This window comes from Balaenoptera physalus (assembly GCF_965194825.1).
Source record: "Balaenoptera physalus genome assembly, contig: HAP1_SCAFFOLD_1770, whole genome shotgun sequence".
NCBI classification, from domain to species: Eukaryota; Metazoa; Chordata; class Mammalia; order Artiodactyla; family Balaenopteridae; genus Balaenoptera; species Balaenoptera physalus.
This window is the reverse complement of record NW_028125033.1, coordinates 77936-93872: the sequence shown is the minus strand read 5'-3', so window position 1 is coordinate 93872 and position 15937 is coordinate 77936. Positions and strand designations below refer to the sequence as shown.

General features: G+C 40.3%; 1 protein-coding gene and 1 long non-coding RNA gene across 3 annotated transcripts in view; both read left to right on the top strand.

The window, feature by feature from the left end:
* Positions 1 to 15937, top strand: part of LOC309654033 (uncharacterized protein) — a gene marked incomplete at its 5' end in the record, with an annotated part of 51616 nt that overhangs the window by 26815 nt on the left and 8864 nt on the right. The window lies entirely within an intron of this gene.
* Positions 6 to 14751, top strand: LOC309654032. 2 transcript variants are annotated; one of them, XR_014259752.1, is made up of 4 exons: positions 6 to 865; positions 4273 to 4362; positions 10235 to 10406; positions 13694 to 14751. It is a non-coding gene; the product is annotated as an uncharacterized lncRNA (long non-coding RNA). The 2 variants fall into 2 exon arrangements; XR_014259753.1 differs by lacking the exon at positions 4273 to 4362 and having other exon boundaries at positions 11 to 865.

The window sequence follows — 15937 nt, the reverse complement described above, 5'->3', positions numbered from 1 at the left end:
ATAACTTTGCAGGATTTTGGAAGAAAATGAGAATATACTCTGGAACTGGAGATACATATACCCACACGTAGATTCATATATATATATATTTTCACTTCTTCAGGTCTTTGTCCTCATTCCTATCATCTGGAATTGTTTTGAAAGAAAAACGCATATTACCCTCATAAGGAACTAGAGTTTAACTTCGGAAACTTATAACACATTTCTAAAAGACACAAAGTGTTCTCTCTTTTTAGAACTGTTCAAGTGCAAGTCAGATTTGAGTTCAAATGGAATGAAATGCCTGTTTATTTCTGGAAGCAAGTTTAGTTCTTTTCTAGTCCAGATTCTTTGTTTTACAGATGAAAAAATGGAAATCCAGGGTCTAGGAGGGTTAAGTGATATGCTCGGTGGTACATTTCAGAAGAAACAGAATAGGAAAAAGAATCCAGAACTTGCCAATTTTTGGTCTCACGCATTTTATCTCACACCGCACTACTGCCTCTGGGTTTAGAATTACAACAGTTTGGTTTCCTTTTTAACTGATGACTTAGGTTTTTGTTAAGGTTTGATTTACAGTTTAGTAAAAATTTAATACTTATGTTCATTTTGGGTTTTAGCAAGTCAATACTATTCTAGAGTTTTATTTTTATTTTCTTTAAGCCTGTAATGGGCATTGAGGTCTCCCTGTGGTCTCTGGACTTCTCTCTCGGCTTTGAAGATTCTGCTGTTCCCTGCTCCATCTCAACTTATGCATATTCTCAACCACAGGGGAGTCTGGAACATGCCAGACATTATGGTGAGGCTGTTACAATGCTCACCCCGGTCTAAAACCTAAGCCACAGGAGACACAGACTTCTGGTTCCGCAGAAAGCAGGTGTTACAGGTAAGGAAGGGAGCATAATGTACAACAGCCAGATTTGAAACAGCTCTGCTCAGATTTCATATTCCCACACTCCCTCTAATTTACAGGCTTCTGTTCACAGGTAGTTTGAAAACCTGTCTGTACCAAATTTAAATATTCAGTGACTTGCCTATAACTAATCATACTTGAAATTAAAAAAGCATGTGTGAACAAGCAATAGCACTAACTAGTACTCACAGGGGAATATTCCAGCTATATTACAATGAGACTTTTGGCAGTAAAAGCACTCAAGTACTGTTCCTTAAAATGTAAGGATTAGGTGTTCTTGAGGTAGAAAAGAAAAATCTATTCTTTGCAGATGGAGGGGACGATGAAATGCATTTACTAGCAGAGTCACTTTTATGGAAATTTGGATCTGTACTGTGAAATTTTAGTGTTTAAACAAGATCAGAGGCCTTGTAGGATGATTTTTTAACATGCTGGATTAGAAACACCAGACAGAATTGATTCCCAGTAAAATGGAAAACGTCCTGAATTAAAAAGGGGCCTCAAAAAAAAAAAAAAAAAGGAGCCTCACGTGGTAACACTTAATTTTCTAACATGAGTGCTCCAAACTCTTAATAACTATTTTAAAACACTTGATAATTTCATGTAAGATAAATTTTACGTAAGAATAAAAATGGACAGCGTATATGAATTTGGTGAGACTGAGCATACAATGTGGATTTGCCTTGGAAAACTTGGGCAGTTTTTGAGATGATTGAAGTTGAGCGTCTGTTGCAAGATATCTAAGTGAACTCTCCCAAAGCATTTCCTGGAAGCATTTGCCCAACAAGTAATCTTCAAACAAACGAACAAACATACATACCCACCATTCCTCTATTCCGTGTAATATAATCCATGGACCAACAAGAATAAGCTTATTTTCTACTTGTACAGTTTTTGGGTGGTGCTGCTTTTCCTAACCTTCTCACCATCTGTCAAGACATAACTTTCATTACTCTCCAGCATCACTTTTAACAGCATCATCTTTCTTTTCGTCCTTTCTCCTTCCCTCCCTCCCTCCTCCTCTCCCCCTTTGCTTTTCTTCCCTGCCTCCTTTTTCTTTCTTTAAAAGGAATCTCTTTTGACCTGTGTTTTCCTCAAGGGTTCAATTGTTTTTATATTTCTCTCCCTCATAATACAGTCTTTGGGGATTGAAAAATACGACATAAATAGAATCTTCTGTGATTTCTCAGCAGAAAGGAAGGTATGGTTTGTATTACTTTCTCTCATAGGATTCTTTATGGGGTAAATATTTCCAGATGCCCCAAATCTCTTTGTTACGTTTACTATAAGAACCAACAACTCTTCCTTTTTCTCTACGGTGACATGATTGTGTCCTGGGATGGCTCCCACTCATATCGCTATGAAAACAGAAGTTTCATAAACCAGAGATGAGTTACTTCAACTCAGTTTAGTTCAATAAACAGTTATTGAACATTTACTGTGTCCAGGATACCATTGGCCATGGTGAATGATACATGATCCCTCCTATCAAGAAATTTGCAATCTAGTATGGGAGAAACTATGCAAATAAATGTCCAACCATAAGATGACTGCTATGGTATAGTAACAAGCAAAGATTTAGGAACTCAGTAGGTAAGCAAAATAAGTAGAATAGTAAAGATGAGGCTCTTTTGTTTGTCAGTATTTTACTTTAGCTCTGTATAGTTTTGAGATATGAAATGGTGTCATTTTACTTTACAGTTCTTGTTACTTTATAATCATTACCACGACTTTGTAGTCATAGCTCATGGGTAAGTTGCTTCACTTATGTGAATGTTATGGAGAGGTACTATGCTTCCGGTAGAGTCTTCTTCAGAAAGAGATTTATTGATTTGAGTTTATAACACTGAATTATGGTGTGGTAATACGTTTTACTTCAACTCGAAGGTAGCTACTTTATCGATCCCGTGGGTAAACCCTTACTCTAGATCCGGGCGGTGAGCCCTCTCAGGATCAGCTGTCACACAGCAAGAGATAAGACTTCCTGGATCAGTTTTCTGAAGTGACAGGTTTATTCCCTGGTCAGGACAGAAGATACTCTTTTTGACGAACAGGCTAGACTTCTCTGTGTGCGTATTTGTTCCATGTGTTTCGGAGTGAGGATGGGGTTGAGGAGTCTACTCTGTTTTTATGGGGCATGAATCTGGCTTAAAAATGACAGAGCCCTTTAACAGGGAAATGGCAGCTGGAAGACACGAGCAACTAAGTAGATCTGGGACATGAGAAACTGTGCCTCCCTGGAGCTATCCAGGGTACTGAACCACTTCTCCTTATGTTGCCTTCTAACCCCGTGAAACAAACATTCAGACATTTAAAAATATCTAGCTTTTTTTTTTTTTTTTCTGACTAGAGAAATTCTTTAACCTGTATATTTCTGATAATTGTTCTTGCTCTAGTCTTGGCCAGCTGTAGCAGTTCACCTCTTGTGTCTTTTATTCACTAAACAAATATTTAGGTATAACCTTCTCTGCGTTGGGCACTTTTCTCATGGTTAAATTACTCAGATTGAATATGATTATTTTTGCCTTTTTGTGAAATTTGGGTTAAAGAAACAAACTTTATGGGATGCCTGAAGGATCTCAGGTTTTCAAGTGTCCTTTGAAGAACCTGGTTTCTGGTCCAAAGGTTGTGTTTGTTTACGTTTGTTTACAGTACTTAGAATAGCCCTTGGCATAAAATAGGCAGCACAGAAATTTTATTCCGCTGATGATCAGATTTATTTTGTGGAATTTTTTTAAAAATAAATTTATTTTATGTATTTATTTTTGGCTGCGTTGGGTCTTTGTTGCTGTGCGCGGGCTTTCTCTAGTTGTGGCGAGCGGGGGCTACTCTTCCTTGTGATGCACGGACTTCTCACTGCGGTGGCTTCTCTTGTTGTGGAGCACGGGCTCTAGGCGCATGGGCTTCAGTAGTTGTGGCACCTGGGCTCGGTAGTTGTGGCTCGTGGGCTCTAGAACGCAGGCTCAGTAGTTGTGGTGCACGACCTTAGTTGCTCCACAGCATGTGGGATCTTCCTGGACCAGGGCTCGAACCCGTGTCCCCTGCATTGGCAGGTGGATTCTTAACCACTGCACCACCAGGGAAGTCCCATTTGTGGAATATTTTTCTATACCATGTTACAAGGAACATATTTCTTTTCAACCTAAAGGTAAAATTCTTTGAAGAAAAATTTTGCTCTAAGTGCTCTAGATGCAACATGCACATAATCCTGATGAATGTAGACTAAGCATTTTGGGACACTGTCATATACATTAGGACCAAAGTACAGGCTGACCGGAAAGAAAGGGACCAGAAACTTCCAGCTCAGACTTTTCTATTTATGTATTTTCTCAACCATCTTTTCATTCTATTTTATTCATACTAGTCTATTCTGTATTCAGGTAAACAACCACCACCTGTTCACCCCCTCTCCTCCAAAAGAGGAAAAAATGAGTTTTTCCTTTGATGACAGCAACACATGACCCAGGAAGGTGGAGTATATTCTAAACTGTCCTTTTGTAATTCCTTGTTCTAAGCATCTGGCAAGACAAATTGGTCTTGACTTCCCTGGAAATGTTGGTTTCTTTCAATGAGTATAAGGGGTACAGAATCAACAGTGTTCCTAGTGTTCTCAAGACCAGTTATTGTATGGGTCAGTAAGGCTAAACCCTTCACCCCCAACCTGGTGTTAATTTAATGTTATTCTCAGTAAATATCTGAGACAGGCTGAATTTGAGCAGAATATAACGTATCTGGCTGAAATTGAATCAGGTTCAGTGTTCTAACATAGCGATTTGCCACTACCCACATCTATTTCGGTGGTATGCCTTTTTTTTTTTTTTTTTTTTTTTTACAACATGTACATTTAGAAACTTGGTAAGGTCCAAACTGTATCATAATTGACTTGAAAATGTCAGTTTCTTGGGATTGCCAAACTCAAACACTTTTCTTGGTATCTATCTCAGTGAGAAATCAAATTTGAGGTTGAAGAGTATTGACCAGTAAGCTTCTTTTCTAGAGATTGTTACTCTACCTTTGGTCATGGACCAAGTTTAATTATTCCTATTGCTTTTATTTCCCATTCCTTAGGGAAGTGATAGGCACTTGTTTAGTCACCGGAAGTTGTGAGAATTTGTGGACCTCAGCAAAGACCCAAGAGACCTATGCAACAGTATTGTTTTCCTACTTATTACCCAGACCCAGTTTGTTTTAAAATCTGTTTACTGATTCCACCTGAGTTGCATGACTTAGTTGTAATATAATCTCTTGATTTCTTGAATTATCTCCAGACTGGACTTCATGATTGATTTCTTTTTCGCCTTTGACTTATTCAGATGGAAATAGGTTAAACAAACAGAAAAACTTGACTATTATTCAAAGGCTGAAGGATTCCTTCATTACTTCCCTCCATTTCCTTGGGAATCAATACCATTGGCTGTTTTCTTTTAGTTAGCATAGCTTTGCTTGCTTAATATAATTAATATAGTAATTTAAGAGTTATATATATGTGATCTGACTTAACCTTCCAATTCTATGGTGTAATATTACTACTGTCATTTTATGTGTGAGAAAGGTAATGTTCAGGGGGAGTTAAGGAATTTCTAATGACCATAAAATTAGGAGTCAGGACTGAAGATTCAGACCCAGCTCTCTCCGACATTAGTCACTGCTTTTAATCACTCTTCCGCTTGCTTTAATATTTCTTTACTGCCCACATAAAGTGCCATGTCAGAATCTAGAAATGGTTATTAACTGAGGAAATAGGAAATATTTTGATGTTTTTAGGGAAATTCAAAACATTGTAGAATAAAAAGCTGGACATGATCTTATTGGCAGTTTTATCGCGATGGCTTAAAAGAAATGAAGTTGTTCCTGAAGGTACCTAGTTTACTGTCGTGAAATATATTTGCTTTGCCTCATGCTGTATTTTGTAACATTTGGTCCTGGTAGGGTTTATTTGTGCGTGTAGTTTAATATAAAGATCTCAGTTTTAACAAGTACTGGTAACTATTCGGAGAAAAAGCCAAAACAGATGTGTTTTTACTCTGTAGTTTTTGTTTAGGTCTGAACCTTTGATAGGAATTTGTTCCAGAAATGTGGTTATTACAGAAGATGAAGAAAGCCAAGCTGAACACAAAGTTAGATGACTTGTCTATTTAATTTTAGGTGATACTTGCCTAATGTCTTGAGAAAATATTTTTTCAACTTGTTTCAGAATTTGAATAGACTCTGTTGACATTTTATGCAAGCATGTATCTGTTATTCCTTTTTAGAAATTCGAAGTAAATTCTTCTTATAAAAATAATACACAATCAATAATACACGACCATTTTCTATGAGGAAATTTTCAAATGAAAAAACATTAATCTCTAAACATCCGTAACACCAACCAGTTAATATGTTAGTATGTTTCATTTGGTTTTTGACACACGCAAATGCACACAAAACTTAACATATAATTATATAATTTTATATGTAATTTTGTGTTCCAGTTTTCTACTTAATTAATAGCATTGTCTTATTTTGCATTTCTGTGACTTCCAGGGAGATATAATCTACTTTATTGGCCAGTTCTATCTAATTTGGGGTTCTCTGCTTGTGTGTATGGTGTATGTGTGTGTATAATTTAATATATATATGTGGGTGTGTATATATACACATATGTATAATTAGTTTTCTTGTTTTAGAAAAAGATGCATTGTATTCCTTTTAATACATCACAACTTACCCACTTTATTGGGAAGACTTTGCACATATTAAAATCTGCTATATTAGGACTAATCAAGAAGAGGTCAGTGTGACTAAGATGCTTTTTAAATGTTTTTTTGTATTGTATATAGCAACTGGAGCTGCTTTCCCAACAGAAATTTGAAGTAATGCCGAACCTGTGGTAATGAATAGATATAATTAATTGGAAAACTTCATCTGTTTTCCTACAGTGTCTTAAAGACTTTAAAATAATCCCTCAGTAATTTAATCATATCTCCTAGTTTTCTCCTTTAATTTACCTAGCAATATTTTTTCTTTATTTTAAGATCATCTTCAGCCTAATCCAGATAGCCCTATTAAATTATCGTATCAAAAACCAACGATAATTTTCTATACCTTTTATTTTCATAGGGAAATATTTTGAGATCCACCAGTGTGATTAAAAAATAGAGCAGGTGGAAGTGGGGCAAGGGTGGGAATTGACATCTGATGCAAGAGCCAAGGAGGAAACCATTGTTTTTACTCTGGTCAGGTGATATCATGCTAGCCTTACATTTCTAAAATTTGAGTATCTTTGGAATTATATTCAACTGCAGCAGTTGAAGTTGTAAATGCTTTAATGTTTTCAAGGCATGTCTTTTAGTGACTAAACTTTTCTAGTGCATTTGTTTCAGTAAGGTTGAGGGGATTTCTATTGGATGATCTTCTCCAAATGAGATAAATATTCTAATGGTAACTGTCCTCCTGGAACACATATCTCTTGTTATTAAAAGTTTTCTAAGAGTACTGATGAATTTAAATGACTCACAGTAGCACAGTAGGCATTTTAGTTAACCTGATTTTTAGCAACAACTTTTTTTTTCACTGTGAAACTTCTTATTCCAAGATGTTGGGGAAAAAGGGGAAAAACTACAAAGAAAAACATAAAATTTAAATGAACTGCCACTACTTAGATAAATCAGGGTCAACATTTTTTTTTTAAACATCTTTATTGAAGTATAATTGCTTTACAATGGTGTGTTAGTTTCTGCTTTATAACAAAGTGAATCAGTTATACATATACATATGTTCCCATATCTCTTCCCTCTTGTATCTCCCTCCCTCCCACCCTCCCTATCCCCCGCCTCTAGGTGTTCACAAAGCACCGAGCTGATCTCCCTGTGCTATGCGGCTGCTTCCCACTAGCTATCTGTTTTACATTTGGTAGTGTATATATGTCCATGCCACTCTCTCACCCTGTCCACATCTTACCCTTCCCTCTCCCCATATCCTCAAGTCCATTCTCTAGTAGGTCTGTATCTTTATTCCCGTCTTGCCACTAGGTTCTTCATGACCTTTTTTTTTTTCCCTTAGATTCCATATATATGTGTTAGCATACTGTATTTGTTTTTCTCTTTCTGACTTACTTCACTCTGTATGACAGACTCTAACTCCATCCACCTCACTACAAATACCTCCATTTCATTTCTTTTTATGGCTGAGTAATATTCCATTGTATATATATGCCACATCTTCTTTATCCATTCATCCGATGATGGACACTTAGGTTGCTTCCATGTCCTGGCTATTGTAAATAGAGCTGCAATGAACATTTTGGTACATGACTCTTTTTGAATTATGGTTTTCTCAGGGTATATGCCCAGTAGTGGGATTGCTGGGGCGTATGGTAGTTCTATTTTTAGTTTTTTAAGGAACTTCCATACTGTTCTCCATAGTGGCTGTATCAATTTACATTCCCACCAACAGTGCAAGAGGGTTCCCTTTTCTCCACATCCTCTCCAGCATTTATTGTTTCTAGATATTTTCATGATGGCCATTCTGACTGGTGTGAGATGATATCTCATTGTAGTTTTGATTTGCATTTCTCTAATGATTAATGATGTTGAGCATTCTTTCATGTGTCTGTTGGCAATCTGTATATCTTCTTTGGAGAAATGTCTGTTTAGGTCTTCTGCCCATCTTTGGATTGGGTTGTTTGTTTTTTTGTTATTAAGCTGCATGAGCTGCTTGTAAATCTTGGAGATTAATCCTTTGTCAGTTGCTTCATTTGCAAATATTTTCTCCCATTCTGAGGGTTGTCTTTTGGTCTTGTTTATGGTTTCCTTTGCTGTGCAAAAGCTCTGAAGTTTCATTAGGTCCCATTTGTTTATTTGTGTTTTTATTTCCATTTCTCTAGGAGCTGGGTCAAAAAGGATCTTGCTGTGATTTATGTCATAGAGTGTTCTGCCTGTGTTTTCCTCTAAGAGTTTGAAGGCATGGGAGAGACTTAAGTTACCCACAAGAAGATCCAAAGAATCATAGGTCTGAGAGTTCTTTAAGTGGGTATACTTGAGGATGTTTATAAGCTGAAAGAAAGTAGCCAGCAGAGGAAGGGTGTGAAGATCTAGGAGAGGAAATGATTGTTCATTTGTTTTCAAAAAGCTGAATACTTATCGTGTGCCTGGCCTTTTTCTAGGATCTGGGGTTCACAGCATCTGTTATCTCTTCTGCAAGGACAGTTCAACTCATCCCCTGGTGAAGAGAAGTCAGATTATTCTTTGCATTCAATGCAGGTGTAGGAACTGTTCTGTACCTCTGAAGGGACTTTACTTAACCAGAGTAATAAGTTAGAAATCAAAAGAAATTAGAGCTGAAAGGACCTTAAAGGCCACTGTACTTAATTTTGCCTAATATTTTACATTGAATGTAAGAAAAGTTTATTGCAGAGCCCGTTCTCTTCAGAGTTCCTTCAGTGAACTTTATGTCTTCAATCCAGTGGGTCTAGCTCGTAGATTTTGGCCTCCTCCTCAATTTGCTTCTTCATCCATATTACATTTTGCCCGGACTATGGCAGAAGCTCCTGGGTGGTTTCGCGGCCCCTGGGCTCAGCTCCTCTAAGTTCATCTGCCTACTCGGGTTGAGTGATCTTCTAACATAAAAAGATACGCTTAAAATAATGCTGCTAATGGCTTGCCCACACAGAGTTAGTGCATACTAGCCGCCCAGCGTGTGCTCTGCACAGAGGCGTGTAGTCTGAACTGTGCTTGGCCAAGCCTCCTGGGGCTCTTTGGTCCTGAGGAAGGGGAGCTTTTGGGGATCACTCCCTTTATCTAATTGGTCCTTCAGCAGCGGGGCACCTTTTTCTAATCAGCGGAGGCACCCTTACTTAGCCAGTGGTAACCCCAGGCCTCATCACCTGTGGGATACAAGCCATGCTGTCTCCCAGGCTTGCTTCCGCCAACATGTCTATTTTCCTTTCTGTCTGTTCTCACACTTGGACCCCTGGCCTTTAGTCATCCCCACCTGCAGTATTTACAGTGCCCAGCAGGTGTCAGGCTTGAGTGTCTTTGCACAGGTGCTCCCTCTGCAGTTAATGCACCTCCTACTCCACCTCTGCATAGCCTCAGCTTTTTAGATTCTGCTTCAGGGTTATCATGAAGTTGTCACTTAGATATAACATTTTGCCTCCAAGGAACCTCTGTGCATAAAGGTTATGCTTCTTTATCTCATGTGATTCCAATTTTCATGTCCCTCCTTAATGCAGGCTTTAAGGGCAGGAGTCGTTTCTTATCCTTAGCACAGAGCAGATGCTTTTTTTTTTTTTTTTTAAGGTGCTTTTTAATGATGATAAAATGTATGGTTTAAATCACTCATTTTACAATAATTTTGCTTTAGGTTGTGACAGAAATAAAGTTTACAGAAGTCGTGTTCCTGCGATAAGAAATAAAGATGTGACCTTCCAGTTGTGTAAAGCTCTTAAATGCTGTGTAAGTGCATCGGGTGCGCCAAGGAACCTGGAGCTAAATGGGCTAGTTCTGAGAGAGAGAGACTTAACTATGTTAACAAGGTAAGCCTTCATTGTATCCTGCCAACATTTGATAGTTGCTTTTGGGGCAAGCTAAACCAATACAGGTTTAAACTTTTTCTCTCCATTAAAGGGATTGAATAAATTGGCCACTTTATCAGCACCTCATGCCTGTCACATTAATGGCTGAACTAGAAAATCAGAAGGATCAGCACAGGTTTTATTTTCTTAATCCTTACCTCAGGGTGGAGAAAGGTCAATCCCGAACTGAACCCCAAGTTTAGACCAGGAAGCCCTCGGGTTCCTTATAGTATCTCAGAAATATGGGAAAGTAGAAAGGAACGATAAAGTGTAGGGCAGATTAGCCTCATTTTCCTGTGAAGCTTGAGGAGAGGGAGGGAGGAGGTGGATGACCATGGGCAGTTGGGCAGGTTGTGCACTGTACAACACCATAAATGTAGAACGTTTGCATATATTATTATGACAGCCTTCTGACAGATGGAAATGGTGTCTTGAGGAAGTACCTTTTTCTGTTTCTCTTAGAGAAGTGCTTCTCAGTGGGGGTGATTTTGTCCCCTCGGGGATATTTGGCAATATCTGGAGACACTTTTGGTTGTCACAAGTAGCTGATGTGTTACTGGCATCTAGTAGGTAAGGACAGGGATGCTGCTAAACATCCTACAGCGCACATGGCAGTCACACACAACAAAGAAACAAAGTCACACATTGCCTAGCTTAAAATGTCACTAGAGCCGGGGCTGAGAAACCCGGGTCTAGAGGATGAAGGTGAACCTCCCTGTCTGGTCATTTTTCCCTGCTTGTTCTGGAGAAATGACTGCTGGACAGGGAGTGAACCATTTCTGACTCTACATCCAATATGCTCCAGCAGCCTGTAGTACATCATGTACTCATAGGGCCAGTGTGCCTGGAGGAACCCAAGGCTACCTGATGGCAGAGCTGTGGATCAGGGTGACAGCCAACATGGGAAAAGCCTTCCTGCCTCCAGGCCCTCGGTTCACCAGGCCCAGGTGTCTCTTCCTTCCATCCATGGGCCTCTGAGATGAACCAGCTTTCCTTGTCCCTCCTAAGCTTCCCAGGTTGTGAGTCGTTGCCTCTCAAGAGTGGGGCACAGTATCCTCAGGTTTGCTTTCCACGCTGCCTCCTGAACCAGTTTTGGAAGGTTTGGGGATGATCAGTTGGGGGATAACAGGTAGAAAATTGAGACAAAACAGTGAACTCCGAGACTGGTGACTGGGTTCAAATTCCAGCTTTTCCACATGTCAGATGTATGGCCTTAGGCAATTCACTGAACATCTCTGTGCCTCAGTTTTCTTGTCTGTAAGACGGGGGTGAGAACAATAGTGCCCACTTCATAGGGCTATGGTGAGGATCGAGTTAGTATTTGGCATGTATTTGGCATGTAGCAAACAACATGTAAGCGGTAGGTGTTCCAGGCCTCATTCCACGTTAATTTTTGGTATCTGCATGAGTTTGCTAGGGCTGTCATAACAAAACACCACAGTCTGGGTAGCTTAAACCACAGAAATTTATTTCTCACCGTTCTGGAGGCTGGAAGTCCAAGGTCAAGTTGTCAGCAGGGTTGGTTTCCTCTGAGGCTCCTGAGGGAAGAGCCTGCTCCAGCCTCTCTCCTTGGCTTGCAGAGCGCCGCCTTCTCCCTGTGTCCTCACAGGGCTTTCACCCTCTGGGCAGGCCTGGTGTCTCTCTGTGTGTCTAATCTGCATTCCTTATAAGGACACCAGTCAGATTGGACTGGGATCCACCCTAATGGCCTCATTTTAACTTAATTACTCTTTAAAGGCCTGATCTCCCAATACAGTCACATGCTGAGGTACTGGGGTTTAGGGCTTCATCCTGTGAATTCCGTGGTGGACACAACTCAGCCCATGACACCTGACAAGGACCTGGTAACAACACCAACATGGTTCTAACCATGTTTAACTGTGATACCAGATGCAAAAAAAAGCCAGGACAGACCTTGAGGCCATTACTCTAAGTGAAATTAGAGAAAGACAAATACTGTATGATCTCACGTATACGAATCGAAGAAAACTGAGCTCATAGAAACAGAGAACAGTTTAGTGGTTGCCAGAGGTGGGAGTAGGGGGGATGGGAAAGGTGGTCAAAAGGTACAAACTTGCAGTTATAAGAGAAACAACTCCTGGGGATGTAATGTACATCGTGATGACTGTAGTTAAAAATACTGCTTTCTTTTTTTTTAAAACATCTTTATTGGAGTATAATTGCTTTACAATGGTGTGTTAGTTTCTGCTGTATAACAAAGTGAATCAGCTATACATATACCTATATCCCCATATCTCCTCCCTCTTGCATCTCCCTCCCACCCTCCCTATCCCACCCCTCTAGGTGGACACAAAGCACCGAACAATACTGTTTTTTAATTTGAAAGTTGCTAAGAGTATAGATCTTAAAAGTTCTCATCACAAGAAAAAAATTGTAACTATGTGAGGCGGTAAATGTTAACTAAACTTATTGTGGAAATTATTTTGCAATTTATACACATATCAAATTACTATGTTGTACACCTGAAATTAATATAAAATTATATGACAATTATAGCTCAGTAAAATGGGGGGAAAAAAGGAATCCAATATCTCAGGTATAAAGCCTCCCTCCTCCTTCCCTCTCACATTCCCGGGAAGACCTCAGGCCCGGGCCTTGCACCTGCCTTGAGTATATTCCTATTAACTGTGTCAGTAGATGGTAGGTGCTTCCCTTCCACACCTTCCTTTGCTCGTCATTGGAGAATATGCTAGAGCGACACTATAAGAGTGATCACATATCTCCGATTTTTGTGGACAATCATGGTTTCAAAAATTCTGTCCTCTTGTCCACCTAAGAACACTGGTATTTTTCATACTACAGGTTCCAAAATGTGGTTCAGAAATCATGGTCACGGTGCCTGCCATGCCAGGATGGCAACTTGGAGGGCTGGGGAGGGCGTGGCAGGTGGCAGGTGGGGAAAGCCGGCAGCCAGAAGGAGGAGAGGACAAAGAAAAAGACCCAGGAAATTTGTATCTCTAGAACAAATTCCCAAATAGTAAGAGTTTACTGTAGCAGCAAGTCCTAGCCTCTAGTTTACTGCTAAATCTAGTCCTCAAGGAGCACAGCAGTCAGAACATTTAATACAAAATTTCCTAGCTCTAAAACGGAAATATTAATACCTGCTTGTTGTGTTTGGAAGTTATTTCAAAAAGTAACGCTAGTATCAATAAAGCCCTTTATAAAAGAGCTAAAGGAACTCTGTAAGTATTACTTTTGTTTGTTTGTTTTTCCATCACTCTTCATAGCTGCCAAGCAGTAACGGCTGTCTTTGTACTGAATCCTGGAAGTGTCTCTGTATCCTGGAAGTATTGCGATGATCGTCTTCACACCTGCAAAATATTCCTGCACCGTGTACGCAAATGATTATGGCTCCGCTCTCGGGCCTCATCTGGGAGCTACTGCATGTGAGGATGAAATTGATACACATTAGGGCATCCTCAGCGGTCTTTGGCAAAGGCCTATAGATTACCTCGCTATCCAATTTGTTAACTGGACAGCAGAGCCTGAGTGGAAAGAACAATGCGCTCGTCAGTTGGGAAGAGCTCCTCCAGGTATCAACAGATACAAGCAAGGCAATCTCACTGTGCAGGTTGATTAGAACTGGGTTTGTATTTTGGACAATAAACTCTCCTTATGATAGTCTGCCAGTCATTAAGTATCTCTGCTGTAAGAGAAAACTGGGGCTATTAACTGCTCCAGATAGAACCCGAGGGAAAAGTGATCATTTCTTTTATAAGCAGAAGGGAAGGTTCTGCTCAATAAAGATCAATTAAACATCTCTGTTAAAAGCCTGCTTGGAGCTGGTGCCAAAGGAAATTCCACTGTATTAACCCGTGCTCCCTCCAACCCTCCCCACCTCTGTAGCTTGCGCTGGGGAAAATTGTAAGAGGACGCTGGCTGTTGTAAGCTTTATAAGGTGACAGTAGCTCTCACATCCGTGGCTGAATGATCTTTGATGTTGAGTGACTTTTCCTGCATTTAGCAGGGGTATTCCCAGAGGATGGCAGGCAAATCAAATGCTCCTCTGAATTCAGCTGAGCATCAATCATCCTCATGAGGGAGTAAAAAAAAGAATATAACAATAGGTACCGGGAAAAATGATATGGTGGTCTGAGCTAGTAATTCCCAGGATGCAGGAAGAGTTTTGGGGGCCCTAGAAAATCCACTGCATAAAGAAAACCCGCCGCAATCTCCACCAGCATCTTATAGTTACCACCTCATTCTTGTCCTTTAAAATACAGTGTGCTTGTCCTTTAAAATACAGTGTGTCTTGTACATTAAAATACAGTGTGCTTCTACTCTCTGGCTTAGACTGCATCCTCTCATGTAAATTCCATCTGTTCTTGCTTGAGGGAGGGCAGACACAACCTTGACTTTATCCTCTTGATGAGAGTGATGTTTCATGGTATTGGGAGGATTTTCATTGGGTCAATTGCCTGATTGAGACATAGCCTTAGTGAGGTGACAAATAGCAGGCATTAATGTCTCTTTTTTAATGGTATGATGAATGGTCTAAGAGAAGGGTCAGCAAACTGTAGCCAGCCGCCTGTTTTTGTAAATAAGTGATTGGACCACAGCCAGACCAGTTCATTCATGAATTTTCTCTGGCTCCTTTTGCGTCGAGTAGTTGTGACAGAGACCTAATGGCCCACAAAGCCAAAGATACTCCCTGGCCCCGGCCACCCCTGATCTAAGACCGTTCCCACAGTCCTCTGATGATAAGAATCACCTGGATCATTTGTTCAAAAGACAATTTCTGGGTCCAGCTTGGAACCCCTGAGTCAGAATCTCCAGGGAAGGGGCTTTGGGAAGGTAGAGTGAACAAGCTTCCCGGGTGATTTTTATCCCCAGGGAACTACTGGTCTCAGGTGTGCCTGCCTACCAGGTAAGGAGGAGGTTTTCAAAGAGGCAGTGGGGGTGGGGGGTTGGGCGGAGTTTGCCTTGGAGAGCACAGGCCTCGCGGTTTCACTGCTGGGACTGCATCCCAGCTCCGCTTCTCCCCGAGCTTCGCCACCTCAGGTAAGTTCCTTTTAACACTGTTTCCTCCGCTGAGAAGTGAGGGTCATGGTGCCCGGTTGGCAGTGTGTGTATATACGCTGAGAGCCTAATCCAAGGCTCGGTAGTGGTCACCCTCACTAAGAGGAGCAGCGCCATGTAAACACAGAAGACCCCGCTGTGGAAACATCTCATAAATAAGACAGGCCCAGTGGGGCTTTTCAGTAGTCCACGGTGTACAGCTGTTTTCCTCACAAGGAAAAACTCCCTTAGGAGTTTCAGGACAGTATACGGCCCTTTAGAAACTCAATTCTCCACAGAATGCTGAGTATTGCAAGAGGTTATCATTGGCTGTTTTAGGATATAGCTGAGTTTGCAAAGGAATATTTAATTTCATGATTTAAAACTCTGGTACTTAGCACGAGACAGACATATATATATATTCTGTTTCTGAGGTTAATGTTTTTAAAAACTCTTTGCCTGACGAGATCAAG